Source organism: Wyeomyia smithii, chromosome 2 (genome assembly GCF_029784165.1).
Source record: "Wyeomyia smithii strain HCP4-BCI-WySm-NY-G18 chromosome 2, ASM2978416v1, whole genome shotgun sequence".
In the NCBI taxonomy this organism is placed as follows: Eukaryota; Metazoa; Arthropoda; class Insecta; order Diptera; family Culicidae; genus Wyeomyia; species Wyeomyia smithii.
This window is the reverse complement of record NC_073695.1, coordinates 191,251,302-191,267,703: the sequence shown is the minus strand read 5'-3', so window position 1 is coordinate 191,267,703 and position 16,402 is coordinate 191,251,302. Positions and strand designations below refer to the sequence as shown.

At 38.5% G+C, this 16,402-nt stretch overlaps 1 protein-coding gene across 5 annotated transcripts in view; it reads right to left on the bottom strand.

Annotated features, from left to right (window-relative positions):
• LOC129720715 (ankyrin repeat and BTB/POZ domain-containing protein 2) overlaps positions 1–16,402 on the bottom strand; it is a 251,037-nt gene that overhangs the window by 57,051 nt on the left and 177,584 nt on the right. The window lies entirely within an intron of this gene.

Sequence of the window (16,402 nt, the reverse complement as noted above, 5' to 3'; positions counted from 1 at the left end):
GTGGATAAACGAAATGTCATGTTGAAGCTGAAAGAAAGCATAATAAATATGCAATTTTCTTTATACAGTTCTATTTCGATACGCTGTTCTTTTACTTCCCTGATAATTAAGAAAATGATGGTAGCTTTTCAAACTTGATCAGATCCTCAGGCGTATATACTGCAGATTTTACAATAGAAACATGGGTACCGGATATTTGTTTGATTCTTGATTCCTGATCGTTACTTTGATTCCACATAGTTAATACCATGGCAGAAGGCGCCTATAAACAAATCAGAGAACTTAGTATTTTTTCTTGGCTGAACATGGCTTTTAGCTTGCACCAAAAACCATTTTTTTAATAAATAGGTATTATTTTATAAAATAGGTATAATTCCAAGCGTAAATTGTAATATTCATAACTGTTCTTTGAATAATCTATCTTAAACAACAAAAAACATGTGAATGTCCGTGCTGCAAAGCAGGAAGATCCGAGGGGCAGATATGAACCCTAACCATCGGATTAAAAAGAAGTTAAACTAACGGAACAATTCATCAACGAGATGAAGTAGTTTGATGGCACTCGTCAGTAATGGGAAATGCTATAATTTGAGAGCCACATAACACCACCCCAATGCCAAAAGCACACATCTATGTTTAGTTAATTTGACGAGATCATCACGATTGCGTCTGAAACTCCCATCGCCAAGCGCCGGCTGGTGTATTTTATGCATGAATTTATTAGTCCGTGAGGTTATGGTAGCCAAGTCTTACACACCAACGTACGTCTTCCCCTTACACTCTGTCATAAACCATTCGTGTACCAGTGAACAAGTGAACGTTGCCAAAGAAAGTTTCCCTTTCTTTTGGGAAAATCACATAACTAATTATGGTATTGTCTACTCGGGGAACCTCCCAGTGAAACACACAGCCCCGTGTAGCTCCTCATAGTGGAATGAGATGGTACAGGATGATCAATGGTTAGACTGCTTAGTTCGAATGTTATCTCTTGAATTATTGTAAGCTCCGGCTGTTATTTCACGCGGCACTTGCGTAACGAATACTCGTCATTTCGTCATTAAGTTCGGTGACAATCTCATCAAATAATCCGCTCATAATTTCCGATAATTATATAAATTTGAGTGAACTGCTCAAGTTGGTGCGTTGTCAGACAATTACGCATTTTCACAAATTTATGTTTGCCACATAATTTTAAAAATGAATAGAAAATAAAATGTTCGATACTTTGGGATGCAACCCGAGATTCGCTATCTAGCATAATTTGTTGGAAAATTTGCACGACTTAAAGGTTAGGTGTTTACCCTCGGTACCGCTATCCAAGTGAGATGATGATAGGCTTTGCTCTGTAAATTGGCATTGTGGATACTTGCTCTAAGACAGGTCAGCAAAAGCAAGCCACCCCCGTCTGCTCCGAGCCAGAGCACTTTGATATTACAGTTTAAAGGAATGGCTGCTGCAAAAAAGACTTATTCATCTTCGTGGGTAGCATCTGGCTAGTTGCAGGGTCTTGCGCACCTCGGTGGGTCGGTAGGCTAGGGGTTGTGGGAAAAAAATTTGACCACAAAAAAAACTGAATGAAGGTATTACAGAGTCTAAGTAAACACAGAGACTGGTAGCACATTGTGCGAGATAACTGAGGGAAAAGGCGCCTTGTAATTACGAAGAAAGAAGGTTTATTTTCTTCTGTTCTGCGAGTGCTTCCAAACATCGTAGCAAAAACAACCATCTAGCCAAGGCGTGATCTGCGGTTGGGTACCATAAAATATGCCGGAAGCCGCTATGAAATGTTGTAAAGCTTGTCACTTTGAACTCACATGCTTGAATGGCTCATCTGTTTTTGTTTTGTTGTATAACTTTGCTTCTATAAGGTACGAACTACTTCGGCGGGAAACCAGCGATACCTTGTACACTTGAAATAATCCATAGTTAGGTTTATTCATTCATTTTTTTAAGAGATTTGTCTCCAAGAATTAATATGTCAATCATGTCAGAGTTTTAATGTTCAGTGCAGGTGTGAATGAACCATCACAATGAAGGTTCAAGTTCTTTGCTTACCCGCAGTTCGCCGGCTCACGCTCGCGGGTGATTAAATGCAAGTAAACGAACAGGCGAGTCGGCAAATTTTCTTTCAACGGTCGCACGCAAAATTGGAAATAAAACGAACTTTCAATTCCAGCAAATGAACACTGACAGCACAACCAACTCGTGTTGTGCAAACGAATTGTATCAATTAATTGAAGACAGGTTTTAAATTAATGCAACTATGTTTGGATTGAAAAAAAAAAGCAGTCAAGTGAAAAATGTGTTTCGTTACAGACACTCGAATAAAACTACTATTTGATTTTAAACAGAATTTCGATATAGGCTTTTATTTTTTTTCTGAATTAGATATAAAAGGAATTTCAATTAAATATGACCCGATGATAATTTTACTTACAACCAGTACCAATTGATAAGGTTATGTGATAGAATAGAATGTGTTTAAAGTCTTTCTTTGTGCGTTTTTTACAAGTTAGCGAATAAATTTCAATGTCGTATTTCTCAGCAAATATGACATATATCTTTACGAACCTATTTCTTTTCTCTTGTCTTACGACGACGTTTATGATTTTGTATGCAATTTTATGAAAATGCATAAAATGAACTAGAACCGAAGATGTGGTGACTGAGGCTTTGAAAACAATATTCCTCATTCAGACGGGACTCGAACCCGTAAATCAGCATCAATATCGTATCACCTCTACTATTGTGCCTCGTTCTTAACACACCTCGATCAAGTACACATACTGTAAGAGTTATGATTGAAACTACGAGAGAAAAAGTGTGACTCCTTACACACAGATAATAGCGACATACTGTTATATGAGTCATTCCGAACGAAGTGTTCATGCCACTTGAACACGACAATCACAGATTCTACTCAAAACTGGGGAAAATATTTATCTAGTGCTACATTGGAAAAATCACAATTTTGGTGTCGATTAGAATACCCTCCGCTCTGTGGATAACGCATTTTGCGTCAAAACCACCTTTTACTATTTGTTATAATTTCAAGACGTAAGACGTCTGGAAAATAATGATAGATGATTTTTGAAGAAAACGAAGCAAGGAATCCAGGAAAAATATAATTTGTGACCGGAACTGTTGCCAGATAGATTTTTTTGTATTTAAAAACTATATTTACATTGTCAGCAAATGTAGCCAATTTTATTTTAAATTTGATAGTATCATTGTATTTCTTGGAAAATTTAACGTAAGAAACACTTATCACTTCGAGGTAACATGAGTCAATCTCGAGATATAATATTTTTACGAAAAAAGTTTTAAATTACGTAAATGATTTCCCTTACAATTTATAGACGGTAAGACGCCCGAAAAATACTGATAGGTGAGTTTTGAAGTAAATAAACCAAGGAATCCAGGAAAATATTGTTTTTGACCGCAAGTGTTGCCAGAGAGACTGTTGTTTTATTTAAAAACTAAATTTGCATTTTTCGTAAATTGCAGCTAATTTAATTTCAAACTTGATAATCTCATTGTATTTTTATAGGAAAATTATACGTAAGAAACACTTGTAATATGAGCCAATCTCGAGATATAACATTTTTACGAAAAATTAATTACGAAATTCAAAACTATTTTCGTAAAAATGTTATATCTCGAGATTCCGCAAGAAAATGGGCGAAATTTCAACTTTGTTTTGTTTTGATTTATACCTCTATCAATTCATCACATCCATTACTCCTAGACGCAACCGAAACTGAGTCTCTCTAAAAATGTGATGTAATATGACTAGCCTTCATCGATATTTTCTGTTTCATTTCATATGATTACACGTAGTATTGTATTGCAGTTGTCAGCAGGTTTTGGGCTTCAGTAGTAGTGAATTTCTTTATTCCACGAAGTCAGTGGAAATCTACGCAGGAATATAAAAGCGATATTGCGATTCAAGATGCGAGAAAAAAATGCCAAGCTCAGCGAATAAAAAAATTTGCTATAAAAGAGTAGATGTGTGATGATCTGTATCGATGACATTATGCGATGAATGGTTGTAGAAGGACGGCTGGGCAATGCGTGCCAGCAGTACACCCGTACTGGCATAAAATAGACCCTAGTGTGACCCATAGTATAATGCTCAGCAACTCCTATACCTACCTCCACGTGGTACCGACTGGTATACGAGCAACCAAGGGAAGATCGGAGAACCGGTGGGAACTTATGCTGACAGGGAAAGGGGAGCTGTTCTCCTTGGAGAGTAGCTTGCCTGAGCGTCTATTCCCCAGGTTAGGGGCGACTCAAACAGCGACTGATCCGGAAAGGACGGTTGAACTATGAAATGGACAGAGGCTCGGTATAGTAGAGTATAAAGCTTGAAACGGAAAGGTAAAACTTACACACAAGCACGGATCTGAATGATAAGCGTATCACTTACTTCAATAGTGATACTGCCAATAATATGAATTGCGGGGTACAGAAAACACCCGGGCAATATTACAATAGGTCTAATCTCTGGTCGAAGTGATGAGTTCACACAGAAAAAATGGTCTGAGGAACAACTACCTACGGACTGGTTGGAAGGACTCATATTCTCTATCTACGAGAAGGGACATAGACTCGATTGTAGTAATTATCGAGGTATAACCGTCCTTGATTCCGGTTACAAAATTCTCACTGTTCCAGCGACTGAGGCCGTTGCAGGAAGCCTTCGTTGGAGAATACCAATGCGGTTTTCGAGTGGGGCGAACTACAACACACTAAATGTTTAGCTTGAAGCAGATCCTCGACAAGTTTCAAGAACACAACTTGCAGACACATCATTTGTTTATCGACTTCAACACGGCGTACGATACAGTGAAACGCAACGAGCTATGGCAGATAATGCTTTTCCAACAAAGCTAATTGAACTGTCACGTGCGACGTTTGACGGTTTCACATCATGCGTCAGGACAGCGGGTGAATTTTCGGACGCGTTTGTGACGTTACATGGTCTGGAGCAAGGTAACGGCTTCTCGAACTTGCTGTTCAACATAGCTTTAGTAGGTGCAATACGAAGAGCAGGTGTGTAGAGGAGCGGCACCATCATCATGAAGTCCCCGATGCTTCTAGGCTTCGCGGACGACATTGTTATAATTGTTGTTAACCGTAGAGTAGTTGAGGAGGCCTTTACGGCTCTCTAAAGGAAAGCTGCTAGAGCTGGACTCACCATAAACACTGCCAAAACGAAGTACATGGTGGCTGGCAGAGAGCGTTGTAGTGCTGCGTTGGAGATGGATGGGGATACTTTCGAAGTGGTCGCCGAATTCGTTTATCATGGTACTCTCGTAACATGTGACAACGAGGTAAGCCGGGAGGTGAAAGCAGCGAATAAGGCTTATTACGGATTGCGTAGCCAGCTTAGGTCCCGTAGCCTACAGATCCGTACAAAATTTGCGTTCTATAGGACTCTGATCCTCCCGGTGGCACTCTACGGACATGAATCGTGGACGTGGAAGGAGGCCGATCGACGAGCATTTGGGGTCTTCAAGCGTAGAATCCTGCGATCAATACTCGGAGGCAAACTAGAAAATGGGATGTGGCGCAGGTGCATGAATCACGAGCTGTACGGAGTATACAAACATATATTTTCAAGCTGATGAAACACGGCAGGCTACAGTGGGCTAGCCACGTAGCACGGACGGCTGATTAGCGACCGGCAAAGAAAATATTTGGCAGAGAACCGGATAGAGGCCGGCGACTTAGAGGCACACCTCGCTTGCGCTGGATGTGTGCCGTCGACGAGGATGCCAGAGCAGCGGGTGTAAGGGGAGACTGAAGAGGAGCAGCTCAAGACCGAGTTTTGTGGAGACGTATTCTGGATTCGGCATAGGATCTCAACGATCTGTCGCCATAAAAGTAGGTAAGTCAGGTTCTAGAAGAAAAAGGATACGTCTGGGTAAGCACTGCAATGTTGTTTCGCATAAGCATCGACGTTTTGACGTTTCAAGTGAGGCGCGCGCTTGGCTCAGGTGAACAACTGGTGTACTTTGTGGTAGCTGGATGATATTTTTTTGCTTACGATTTCAGCTGATGAGAGTAGTTTAACAACCACTATTGGCATGACGTGCATTAGTCACATGTTGGTGCAGTTTTTTATTTCAAATGTTTTTCGTAATTTTCTTATTATATTTTTTACATGTTCTATAACTGGTTTTGCTGTGGAAGGTTAAAAACCTTCCTATTCCATGCTGCATTTTATAGTCCACTGTTATACTTTTGACTATGACGGTTGCCAAATCTCGCTACTGAAAACGCTTGCTGCTCGCAACATTATTTTTTCATGAGCACGAACAAGAGCATGATTGACCGCCCGCGATTGCTACTCCGTTATTGCCAAATCAGCTGTAATTACACAGAGAACCAATGGATAATGCTTGGGACTCACATTCATCCTCAATGTGTACAAACTGGTGACCTAAATCTTTATATTAGGCAATACCAGCGACAGCCACATCCAACAAGTGGATTCATCATTTAACAATGATTTAAGACACTATTGAGTAAGAAATTTTCTCAGCTTTCCAATGATACTAACGAAATCGTGCTAGCTATCATGCTTCTTGTGCTAGACCTCGTTAAAGGCAAACATAACCGACAACTGAAAAAGTGAATAACTCTGCAGTAGTTGAATTTTGGCCATATACGTAGAAAGATTTATTTCATCAAATAGGCTGCCTATAATCACATATCAGTCCCATCTAGAAAATCATCAAGTTGAGAAAACAGCGCTTGAAGATATTTTTCTTGTTTTGGATATTTCTCCTATTTGGGTTATTCTAATTTTTTCGTCATGATGTAATGAAATAGACCTCAATCATAACTTCTTCATTGAAGAATTGCCTCTGTCGTGAAAATTACAACGGAAAATAAGGAAGAGACTAATATGCGATTATTGCGGCCATCGAGTAGCAAAATAATCGCATACCAGTCTCACTTTCAACCAGACGTTTATGGCCGCAGACAGCGTCTAAATATTCTGCATGGAGAATGGCGGAAACATCTACCCATTACTTACCCCGACTTTAAGGTCGTCGTTGAAAAAGCAAAAGGTTGAAATCTTGGATATGCTACTGAATCCTTTCCTACCTATCCTTTCTTATGTCTTCAGTGTTTCGCAATACTTGCTGAATAAAATTATTCCGCATTAGCCCGTGCATTTAGCATATCGGAAAAGTGGTATTGAGAAAAGGAAATTTCCAATTTCATTACAACAGTGATTTGACGGAAGACGACGGCGATGAAAAGAGGTACAAGCTGTTTTTAGCTGAGCAACTAAAATTTTCTGAGTTCTGACAATTTCAACTTGAATGATCATTTGAAGTGAGCAGATCATCCACAGGAAATTAACCCCTTGCAGAAAGCAGCATCGTCAAGGCTATTATCCCTCTGATTGACGAATAACCTATCGGAAACGAACTTTCCGAAAAAGTTGAAGTTTCAGTGTTTACTTAAAATTATCTTTTGTGTGGAATTTATTTGAAATAATCTTGCAATTATTAATTATTTTATGATTTTTGAACAGTTAAATGCTTGAAAAACAAGTATTTATAATATGGATTGTGAAAAAAAAACATATGGCCATACTCAGGAAAAACATTTGGTGGGACTGATATGCGATTATTTTCAAGATGGGACAATTTGACCTCACATTTTTTTTCTGACTTTTTTCAAATAAAACATCCTTTTTTGTTTCCTTTATCGATAGTGAGGGCAAGAAATGGATGGAATCTGATATTTAACTCAAAAACGATGAAAATCCAAATGGGACTGGTATGCGATTATAGGCAGTAGGGTACTCTATCACTTCTTAAAGGACTTCAAGTGAGCTCCCTAAAACTCTGTAAAAACTACTGGCATGTCATGGCTAGCTGTAGATACAATTTTGAAACAAATTTTGAATGACGATTTCTCGAGTTTACTATACAACAATGGAGTAACCGAGAGAGTTTTTGAACTTTACTTATTTTTCAAAATTAGGATTCAGCATTACAGTTTATTAGGGTGTCTAAGTTTCTTAACGATAGAATTTTGTCTTCCCGAAAAAAGTCGCCATGCAAAATTTCAGCTCAACTTTTTAATTCTTGACTTCCTCTGTCATCCTGTTACCAAGAAAAAAAAAAACGAATACTTTATCGCAACGCTTTTTTGCTGCCAACTTATTCTCTGTCATACGGTCGTTGTTGTTTCTTTCATGGGAAACAAGGTGTCTAGTATCAGCACTATTTTCCGGCGAATGAATATCATGAAAATACAGACTATGCAACGGAAGGTTGCATTGCGTGTATTTTTATCTGTGGAAATGGAAAAAGTGTGACTAAGCTTGGTTCTAAGGAAGAGGCTAGGGTACGATTGAAGGGTGTACGGAATCGAATTGCATCATTTTCAAATGGTTGTAACTATTTACTCATTGGGTATTTTCTATTGAACAATTGGGTGAAACTGGTTAAATGTATATCGTTGACACTAGGTAAGTTGCAGCTGCCAGTGCAATCGTTGCAAAGATGGAGTCGGAAAAGCAGAAGAGGCGTGAAGAAATTTTGCGCACATACCTCGAAAATCTTTATCATCGTGCAATCAGCAGCAAGCTGGGAATAGTTTAATCTACGGTAATTCACATTTTTAATCAGTACAATAAGCGTTTGACCATCAACCGGAAATAAAAAAGTAACCAAAATGGATCTCCATGTAGTGTAAAGGATCACACACGGGTAATTCAAGCTTTTAAGAGGAATCCAAACAGTTCAGTTAGAGATGTGGCTGCAAACTGCATTGGAGTAAAACTTTCATTCAAGATGCGAAAAAACGTGAAGGGTTACACATGTACAATATTCAGAAGGCGCCGAATTGCAATGAACGGTAGAATATGGTGGTAAAAACTCGTTATGGGTGACGAGACATATGAAAAAGCAGCCTTCCGGCTGCTTCCGGGGCTTCAATACTTCACCGCTCATCATAAATTCTAAGTTCCTGAGAACGTTAGAAAGCGGAATGTGTCAAAGTTTGCCAAAAAGGTGCATGGTTTGGCAAGCATGTTGCTCGTGTGGAAAGCGGAGCACCCCCTTCGTGACAATCGGGACGGTCAATGGGCAGGTATACTTGAAGGAACGCCTCTAAAAGTGTTTACTTATACTTCTGAGGTCACACAATGGTTCTATAAATTTATGGCCGGATTTAGCTTCGTGTCATTACTCGGAAGATGTTCTGGAGTGGTACGAGGCTGGGGAAAACAATTTCGTTCCGAAACATCTCAAGCACCTGAAATGCGGCCAGTTGGGAAGTACTGGGCCATCATGAACAAGACACTTCGGAAACATCATAAGAAAGTAAAATAGGCGGAGGATATGGAGAGAAAATGGATTTCCACACAAAACACAGTGGGTCCCAACGTAGTACAAGACCTTATGAGCAGCGCTCAGAGGAAAGTTTGTGCATTTTGATATGAGGATTAAATTGAATAAAACGAACAGTGTAAAAATTGAATAACATGCTACCTTTTTACTACCTGAAAGTTAGACCTTTTTTGTGATGCAATTTGATTCCGTACACCCTTTAAGCAAGAGGACTCTCTTCGAGAAGACGAAACTTTCAATATATACCACTAAACGAAATTCGAAAAGTCGATTTTCTTTTGGTACTCTACTGTTTGAGTGATACGTTAAAAAACAATTCATATGATGTTCTCAGACTGATCACTGACTGAACTACATAGTGATTTATTTGAACAGCACGTGCATTGCACGGTAAGCGGTAGTAGCAGGAAAACACTTCATCTTCGACGTTGTTCTGTCCTATTGCTTCTTTTCAATATTCTCCTGCATTAACCCTCTAGTGCCCAGTGCCGCCTTTAGACGGTCTCCAGTTAAACCTCTAAAAAACTTCAATCAATACTTAGAAAATGTTTATAGTTTATAGAATCATAGTGATTTTTTCGAAGTCCGTCTGAAAATTAACTTGGGCACTAGAGGGTTAATATCTCTATTGCAACGTAACCCGCATTTAGAGTGAATGTTATGAGCGCATTGAATCATTGTTTTTCTAATCCTGTTTTGTAACGTGACAGGTTATTCCCTCTCAACCTGCCTCTCTTTTTCAATATTCTCAAAATTCACATTTTTTATCGAACATGGCGTATCATTTGTTCCCAACAACTCATTTCAGACAGTTTTTCTATACAACCAATAGTTTTTGAAGTCGAGGTTTCGATGTTAAATATTCAGATATATGCTCAGACTAAAGAAAACGTATTGTATTTTAGTGTATCATTTTAACAAGCAAATGCTTTCAATTGTTGTTTCACATTTGTATCTGCCTCTGTTATGACAAATTAAAGTGCCGCAGTGTTCATTATTATTCGTATTGAATTTATACCTGCTAATTTTATGCGTTGGGACAACAGTCGCATTCACATTTTAAGTTGTGTTTGCCGTTAGATTTTGTGATCGGAGTCAATCTATCAAAAATATATCTTTTGTCCAAGTCACCCTTTAATATTTACGTAATAAGTGAGCCGTTCAATTATATAAAAACTCTATCATCTAATTACTGAAAAAATCATTGTTGTTGTAGAATTATTATAAAAAGATGACTAAAGAAATCAATTAACAAGTACATTCGCACGATATTATTAATACAAAAGAAACTGTTCCAGTTCATTTTATATGTGAGGTGCAAATAGTTCCACAATAAGCTCAAATCTTATCGTTCTGAGCATATTCTTTCAATGTTTGATAATGAGAATGAAAAATAAAATCGAATGAATGAATGAACAAATTACCCGATAATTGCTAAACCAGAGCTGACAGCATCTTTTCTTCTTCACCGCCATTCAAGTCAAGATCCTCGCATGCAACTAAGGCATAGAAAGAGCTGCGTTTTCACATCAATTGTAACAACCGAGTACAAACAGCTGGAGTAGCTTGTATCGCAAACGCAACGCCAGCCGTTGAACCGATTTGTACTGTAACCGGGTTCGTCACCATAACTGTGGGAGATGCGCCTAGGCTCGGGCGAAGCGTGAACCTTACTTTCGCTTTCCGCTAGCAAAAGCACAACGACGGGAAAAAATCTGTATGAATAATTCAGACCGAAAGGAAATGTTATTCAATCTGAGACCGACGGGAACTGCAGCTTACCTCCAGGAGCGGTTATGATGTTTAAGCTGTTTTTCCTCAAATTTGTGGGTAGGTGTCATAACAAAAAAACATAGACTTAAAACATTGAAGAAGTCACACTGGAGGCCGTAATTTGTTTGGTTACAATTTATACAAACGGAATTAATAATTGATGGGTGGGCTGATAAATTATTGCTATTCGCGATCATTTCGAGCTGGATTATGATCGTCAAAATCGTGGTTGAAAAATTCAGTGGTGTTTACCGAACTGGTTAGTTAAGATAAACAAAAAACTTATCCACCTGCGGTGAATGTTTTACATCAAATGGGCTGTTGCACAATCGAGGAATTTCTCTCAGATTTGATTCAATTTCGGTGCACCCAATTTATGAGCTAACCAGTAATCGCTTACATTTCACATAAATTTTGTTAGTAATTATTATAAATTCTTCTGAAATGTAAGTTCTCATTATTATCTTAGGTATGAAATACGTGATGATTCGAGTCTAACAATCGCTAGTTATGTTACGATTTTTGCTTGAGCTCTGTATGTAAAAGTGCTGTTACGTCATGGACAGTGAATTCGTTCTAATAAAACTTCGATTCAGTAACTGGAACAACGCCGCTAAATTCAAATTATGGGTTTTCACTGGTGAAAAACAAAACAAACAGGGTGTCTACAGCTATTTATTCACTAAAAATGCATGCAAACTTAATGCTCAACTATCAAGAGCAAAAAATAAGGTAAGATAATTTGATGGCATATCAGCAAAAGATGGTCAACAGCGCAATATCAGATATTTTTTATGAATACGTACAATAAGAAACTTGCAAATGAGTCCCGTTGATTGCACCTTGGGTGACCTCAGAGAAAGTTCCACTTTCCGAATGACAACGGTTGTTCCGCGCTTCTCAATCATTTAGCTGTGCGCATAATTAGCTTTCGGTATAAAAAAACGCTATGTAATTTACCGGACCGAAAGCCCGCCAAGCTGATGTTGATGAAATGCAGATGATAATTTATCGTTACAACGAAAGATAACACGTGCAAGATTTGGCGGTCAAGTGCGGTCGTTCTTTGTCTACCACTAAAGTCAAGGGCAGATGAATCGTCCAGCAGTTGCTGCTCGCGAGCACATGCTTCTGGAGCAGAACACAACTAGGCACCCGGAAACGTATCCTACAGGTGATTTGCTTAATAGCATTTTCGAAGCAGGGAGTTGTTCTGGAAAATAATAGCTGGCAACTTGAAATGGAAAGTATTGGCGCAATATGCTGCTGCATGGAGTTTAATCAAACAGAATGTATACTACTACCAGGTTGCCAGTTCGGTATAATTCTCCACTAGCAAACTGTAGTTACAATTTTACCTTCTTTTTTGATTAGGTGAAACAGATAAAAGGCATTAAGAGGCCGTGGCATGTGGTTATATTTTGAACAATTTTTAAAGCCCCCTCCCCCTGCATGATTATTAATAGTTTTTTGATTACCATATTGACTTTAAGTTCATTTCTATTAGAAGATGCTCTGTAAGCATTTTGTGCAAACATTTTAACACTAACAGCACACCTGAAATTCACGAATTAGGTTTTTTTAAACCATAATATGACATGACATTTCCTGGCCAGCTCTACACCCCGGAGTCCAAACAGCTTGAAAACACGAACAGTTTCGAGCATTCCATGCAGAATAAACCGGATTACCTCATCCAATCCCACGAGAAAGCGTGTGAACTTTCGATTCGCTAACTGGATCCCATTCGGAACTTCGGCTAGAGTGTACACCCTCGGAGCATCCCCGGTGGAATTAATTTATTAACCGTGTACAGTCATTACACTTCCAGCGGCCGTTTGGTGCAGCCCTGTTGATAGTGCCAATCGCGATCACGGGGGTTGATATTACCTTTGCAGCCGATGATAATTGTGGCACTCATCATCCTTTTCATTCACGCACAGTGAAAGGAGAAAAAAACGAAAGATGAAGGTTTGGTGCGAAAAAAGCGCTGACGGATGAGCGACTACACTGCGCTACGGTGCGGTAAACAATTGTAATTACATTGTTATATTTCCCGCCCATCCAGTGGAAAACATTTCTGCAGCTCAATCTGATTGTTGCTGCGGAGGAAAAAAGCACCCGTGTAACGTTTTATTTTTTCTGCCGTCATTATTTGGATCGATGCCAAGCACCTTGCGCAATCATTGTACCCAGCTCCCAAAAAGTAAACAATTCCAACCGGCAGTGGCTCGTGGGAGTTTTCACGGCTTATTATCATCCGTCACTTTGGCCTGGCGGTAGCGCAGATGGGTAGATGCATGTCTCGTCTCGCTTCAAACCGGATTAGCTCCTAACTCCGCTACTGGCAGGAGGGTGATAGTGCGGCTAGGGCGAACCGAGAAAAAGAAAGAAATTTTTTTCGGATAGTGATCTTCAACCTCGGGTAATCACCGGGTCTCAGTGGCCACATTGTAACACCGCACCGAGAGAAAGAGATAAGTCGGTTGGTATGATAGGTACCTACGCTGTCGTTTTGCAATCACGGCGAAGGCTTTTGCTTTTTTCGCTCCCAATTATCATGAGAAGCAGGAAGCGGAATACTATGCCGCAGTATTGCATGCAAATATTGTATCACGCAGTTATGATTAGGTTGGGCGTAACATGGGCAGATTGTGGAGAAAACTTACAGAAGCTGCAAATTGTATGACGTAATAATGTTGACTGCTTTTTTGGAGGGTTTCTGGGTTTACTTGTGTAATATCGAAAGTAGATACAAGATCGATGTGTGGCTGGAGGACGGAATGCTGTATTACTTACGACTTGTTGTATAAATTGAGCAATATTCTGGTGATATTATTATTAGTTTTTAGATAGAACAAAATTTTTATTTTGATGGTCATGATTCAATATGCTCTGTTAGAATAAATCTTTAATGGCATTTTTATTGACTTATAGTAAAAGTAAATGATATTGACGACTAATCGACAGCGAAAAAAGATCACTCAAAGTGAAGATCGTCTCCGTAAGCTCTTTTTCGTTTACATTTTCGTAGAAAACACTGCTGTCACAAAATGTCGAAGCATATCAGAACAATGCTAAACCAATTTCGCTGATGAATTTTATAAATTCATATTGTGCTTTGACGTTGAACTACGTTGAACGTTGAACTCTGAGAGAGGGTGGTTATTGAAATTCTAAACATCAAGATCATCACAATAATCGTCCATTTTTAAATGCTTGTAACTCAGTTAGTTTTCAACGGATTTTCTTCATTCTTGTAGCAATCGAATGAAAAAGTAGTGTGTCCACCAAGATAATAACTGTCGGTTCCTGGTAAACAGCCTAAAGTGGCCGAATACCACCAAATATGGATATTTTTGAAAAGAAGTCACGAGATCATTTTGATGTTCAAGTGACTCGGCTTCCGACAAACAGTCTGAAATTATCAATATGGGTATTTCTGTAACCGATTACAGATTACAAATGCTGCACAGAGGTCGTAAATCGACCGCAGATGCCATTTTGAAGTTCAAGATGTTAACTTCCGGTGCCTGTAAAATGTCCGAACATCACATAATATAAGTATTTCAGGAATCAGGATGATACCAAAGACCCTCAATGGACCCCAGATGTCATTTTGGGACATCACATTATTACCAAAGATTAAATTCATTAGTGCTTGATGAAAGCTATTGACATAAACATATTGATACAACAAAGTCTAATGTAGTCTTAACTCAAGCGGAAGAAACCGACTCACTCGATCTCAGCGCTATGTCAAAACATTTGGCTTCGCAATATGTATACGCGCACGTCATGCTCAGATAGGAAAAGAGTTACCAGAGACGACGTCGCTTCACCATTGGTTGGGAATGCAGGAGAAGGAACATCAAAACAAGAAATGTTATTTAGGGAATAATAACGGATCTTACCTCATGGTGACGACAAGGAAAATCTTACGGTGGAAAAGATGTGTGCAAATCAAATGGAAATCACTGTGCTTAAGGTTTTGTGTCATGATCGGAACAATTTTTCATATGCGTGATTGCTTCACTATTTAACGAAGAATTACCTTAAATATTCATCAATGAACATCAAATAATTTCTTCTGATGATGTTCAGAAAGTTGTTCTAAGATTTTTTTAATAATACTATTTTTTAAGGAATTTAAGTATTTTTGAGTATTCCTATAGAATTATTGATAGAATCCGAATGCTCGTTTTGTATTATCGGAACAGCTGACTTCTGAGACATCACCGCTTCACTTTGCCTGTGCTTGATATAATGATGGATTTCACGTAGGTACACTTCATGGAAAAGTTTTTGTGAGAAAATATTTTCTTTTGAGGGTGCCTATTTTAAAATGTTGAGAACAGATTTGGGAAATTAAATTTTATATCTTAAAAGTTTTAATTAAAATAGATTTTAAATAGAATGGTTGAACCGATTATGATACATTTCTTGTTCCGATCATGACACAAATTCTATGATCATGAAAAACTTGAATAAACTCACGTCAGATTTCCTACAGATTATTGTTTCCGTAAACTAGATAAATAGCTTGCTTCGATAAACGTGTTCGTTTTATATGATTGATTTCTTTAATTATATTAATGGTGGAAACGTAGTATGCTTACGTACTCTTACGTACTACAATGCCCCTATATTCATCTCACTGTTGATCATGAATGAATCACATTATCATGAATGAACGTAGCCGCAACCCGTCGCAGTAGGTTACCTAGATATCCGCTGCAGTTGTTTACGTGAAAAATTGATAACCTAGGTAACCACTACAGTGCTGTAGATTTATGTCAATTATGTCGGAATAATTCAACATTTTCAGTATGATTTTTTCGTATTAACAGAAACTAATTTGGCAACTCTTGATTTTCTTCAATGCAGTGAAAACAGTTACAATACATACAGTTGAAATTTAGGAATTGCAGAAATTCATCTCACATATCTCTGCTGATTCAAGCTTGTTTTAGGAAATTTGAGGTGAACATTTCAAAGATTAAAGTATTCTTAGTGTAGTGAGTGATTTTGTTTAGTGATTAAAATGAAAAGTGGTCCGCTAGTGATGAAAAAACTTTGGTTGGCTGCAGAACGAGTCCCGTTGTAGCCGTATAGAACGATGCGCGGATTTTGTTTTCTGAGGTAGGTGATTGAATTAAATGAGTTTTCGAGTGCTGATGCCCGACTATAACATCAAATTTAGTGCTTTTAAGTGAGTTTTTGAAGATTACACTTAATGAGGA